This window comes from Salarias fasciatus, chromosome 9 (genome assembly GCF_902148845.1).
Source record: "Salarias fasciatus chromosome 9, fSalaFa1.1, whole genome shotgun sequence".
NCBI lineage: Eukaryota > Metazoa > Chordata > Actinopteri > Blenniiformes > Blenniidae > Salarias > Salarias fasciatus.
Window position 1 is genome coordinate 24,929,295 of NC_043753.1, and position 3,928 is coordinate 24,933,222.

General features: G+C 43.6%; 1 long non-coding RNA gene and 1 other non-coding gene across 2 annotated transcripts; one reads left to right on the plus strand and one right to left on the minus strand.

The window, feature by feature from the left end:
- Positions 1–379: 379 nt before the first annotated feature.
- Positions 380–451, plus strand: trnaw-cca (transfer RNA tryptophan (anticodon CCA)). Its single transcript has one exon. It is a non-coding gene; the product is annotated as a tRNA-Trp (tRNA).
- LOC115394563 (uncharacterized) lies at positions 380–2,130 on the minus strand. Its single transcript, XR_003932115.1, has 4 exons — positions 2,100–2,130; positions 1,757–1,845; positions 1,321–1,355; positions 380–766 (listed from the first exon to the last, which is right to left on the minus strand). It is a non-coding gene; the product is annotated as an uncharacterized LOC115394563 (long non-coding RNA).
- Positions 2,131–3,928: the final 1,798 nt, after the last annotated feature.

The window sequence follows — 3,928 nt, forward strand, 5'->3', positions numbered from 1 at the left end:
GAAGGGCCCCGCTGGAAACACCACTCACTGGTCGGCTTTGGGACTTTTTGCCTTATTTAGCTGAAATTCAAAGTAGCCATCGAAGAATGCGCTCAAGTTAAAGTGAAAAAGTAGTTTATGAAGATGAAAATGAACTTTGAGTAAAAGCTGCAGCTTGATGGAGGTCACTCCTCCTGGTGTGAATCAGCGAGGAAGAATCATTTATACCTAAAAGACTAAATGAACAGTTTGTCCATCCTCTATAGCCTTCATTCTGTTCAGTCCTAACACACAATGTTGTGTTCAAGAGGAAGAAGCATTTGTACCTCAGACAGTAAATAAAGGTTAAAACACGTCTGACTGTGCAGCTACAGGACAAACCACTGCACCCGTCCAGTGTGACCTTGTGGCGCAATGGTAGCGCGTCTGACTCCAGATCAGAAGGCTGCGTGTTCAAATCACGTCAGGGTCAAACATTTACTGTCCCTCATCACACTGATGACTGAGATCAGGTGGTGAATCATATCGGTACAGCTTGTAGACTGTCAGTGTTTCTCTGGTGGAGCACAGCTTCAGAAAACTCTCCTCCAGGATCTCTGCTGGGTCCAGAGCCTCCTGAGCTCACCAGGCCCTACAGGACTCCTCCTCCAGCTTCACAGGTCCTTGAACGCAGCACAGCTCCAGGTTTCCTCTGTCTCTGCACTGCTGGATCTGAACTCCTCTCATCAGCTGAGTGGCTCCCCCTGCAGGCCGCAGGATGTTCTTCTGATGGGGCTTTGTTGGCTCACTGAACATGTTACATGTGGAAAAAACAGATTTGTAAAGACATGACCAAAACACTGTTTATTTAAATTCCAGGTTTTATTGAAGACAAACTGAATCAATTCCATCACTGTGCAGATTCCACATCTCGTTCTCTGTACCACACTGATGATGGTCTGAGAATGTTTCTACCTCCTTTTCTCAGGTTTTGCATGTTTTTTAATGAAACTTTACTCATTTCAGTTTGATCCTAGTTGATATTCTTTGTGCATCTTTCTAATTGTTTGTTGTAATTTATCAGTAAATTTCACATCATTGTACATCTCACATGATCCCAACACGATTTTAAATCAACTGAAACTAACCCAGTGATCCACATTAGAAGGAGTAAAGATGTTAATTCAGTGTTTCACTCTTCATTCTCATGTTGAAGTAGATCTGCGGATGGAGACAAAATGACTGGATGATGTGTTTCTGTTAATGGGTTCAATTTCTGAATCTGAATCATCCTGAACCTGTAACCTGTAAAATCATTTAATCTCAATTCAGAATGTTTCATTATGTGTCATTTCCACTCACCTCCTGGAAGCAAGAGATGGCAAAAAACTTGCTCTCTGCAAAGGAAAAGACAGATGTTGGTTTCATAAAAGGTCTTTTCCTGCTACAGTCCAGTGGGACCTTGTGGTGCATTCAGGAGGCAAAGCCAAGAAGAAGAAGTGGTCCAAGGGAAAGGTGAGGGATAAGCTCAAGAAGCTGGTCCTCTTCGACAAGGCCACCTACGATAAGTTGTACAAAGAAGTTCTGCTCTGACTCCAGAGCAGAAGGCTGGGTGTTTAAGTCACGTCAGGGTCAGGCGACTGTTGATGAGAGTGTCATGGAAAATGGCTTCAAAGATAATTTCCAACAACCTGCAGGATGCCGGAGAACTTCTCACTCATGGTGAAGTTTGTGGTTCCTTCCCAGAGAAAGATTCTTTTATGCCTAAAGAGTAAATAAACATGTACAAAAACCATACCTCATGCTGCGTTTCCATCTTCTATACCCTTCACTCTGCTCAGTCCCAGACACAATGTAGTGTTCTCCAAGAGGAAGAAGCATTTTTACCTCAGACAGAAAATGAACAGCTTAAAACACGTCTAACTGAGCAGTTACAGTAGAAACTATTACACCAATGCGGACCTTGTGGCGCAATGGTAGCGCGTCAAATACATTCCCTCATACGGAGACAGAAGTGCACTTTTCAATTTTTGCAAAAATCAAAAGACAAGCTCAAAACGCAAACTGGGTGTTCTTGAAAGACTCAGGGAGAAAATGAAGATAAAAAGGGAAAATAAAGAAAGTGAAGAGGAGCCACAAACCTCTGAACTGCTTTCCAGACGAAAGTTAACAACACGCACTACTGAGACAGGTTGGATGCACAAAGTAAAAATGAAACTAAACAGGTTAGAGCCAAACAAGGAGGGAACCAGAAAGGCTGTTTTGGACATCAAGGCTGGATTTAATGAGATCCTGAAAGAGGGGAAGAGTCTTTTTTTCCTCAATAAGTATTTCAAGTAAAGGCCATGAATCAGACTTTACAGCCTTTATCTCCGTGATGAAACAGATCTTTCTGCTGTAAATCCCCCAGTCGTCACAGATCAGCCGGCGCTCTCAGAGATCCACCATATTTCAGAGGGAAACATCACGGATTATAATTCTGACCCTGAAACTACATTTGGCCCACAAACAGATGCTGGGGCTGAGTTTGATCAAGATGACTCACTAACTGATCATCCTGAATCACCTGACCATGCAACTTTACCCAGAATTATTACGATACGTGCAAATTGCTTCAGTGACACGATTGAAGCATTTTCTGGCTCTCAGATTCTGACCGGACCACTGGAAATTAGGCGATGACTACCAGATGATTCTGAGGAGGCTGGCAGTGGGTCAGGGCTCCTCAGAGATGATTTTAGTGCAGTTTGGCAGGAGTTCTATGACGGCTGCACACTCGAGACAACATTGAAAGTCCATTCATCACACACGATTTGAAGGCCGACACGTGGAAAGCCATTGGCAGAATTTTTTTGAGAGGATACCGTGACTGCCACGACCTTCTCATTAAACCAACAACTAAGAAAGTGTCGAAGCTGTTGAAGTTCCCAGCAGACATGACCGCAAAGCCAAAAGAGGTCCAACATCATCTCCGACGGTGTGTTAGGGAACTGGATGAAGCAAAACTGGCAAAAATTTCTAAGATTCTGTTCAGGGTCCAATTTAATTGTGTCAGACAGTATCATTACTGATTTCATAGTCATGTCTGATTTCACACGACGTCCAGTTGGACGAACATGTGGAACGTTGCTACAGCTAGCAGAGTGCTGTGATCATTTCCCAGACTTTCGTGCTGAAATCAGTGAAATCCTTGACAGCAGTGTCTGGGTGACGGACATACTGCTTCCTAGCAAACAGTTGAAAACGATGCTCACAAAAAACTAAAGCAATCATTTTATTTACTATGAAAGTTTTATTAGCAGAGTTTGTTTCCCGACATTCATATATCATGTGAGGGAATAATAAATTACAAATGTCGGATGTTCTGACTTTGTGCCAAGTTCAATGTAAAATGCTACAGCACATGTAGTCAGCTGTTTTCAGGATCTTTATGTCAGGCTGATTCATTTAATTCCTTCTGTGTTTATGACAAAATCTGACTCAGTTGACACAAAGTGGAATTATTCTTGTCTTCTGATGTCCTGTATTCAGGAAGTAACAAAAAAAAAAAAGTCCTATAAATTGTTAAATGTTCGATGTTGTGAGAGAGTTTCCCTTTTCAATACCTGTCCAGCGCTATGTTATATATTTCTTCATATGCTGAGCGATTTACAGTGACACTAAATGCTGGTAGCTGTTGTTTAAAGCTAGGGTCGACGATCTTGGAAAACGAGCATGCAGGACGAATGTAGCATCTCCCAAGGCTCCGCCCAGCTCCCACCCCATTGGAGGAGCTCCCGTTGGGAGCGAACGCACTGGACACGGAAGCACCTCGCGCAGGGAGTTTGTGATCGCCTCCAATGTTATGAACCTTTCTGACTGCTGCACACAACGCGCATAGCAGCGCAGCGCGCCGCTCCGCTTCCTTCTATTTTTCACGCGAGCCGCGAGCGCCGAGAGCGCCTTGGCAACGCGCTCTGAACCAGGGCCA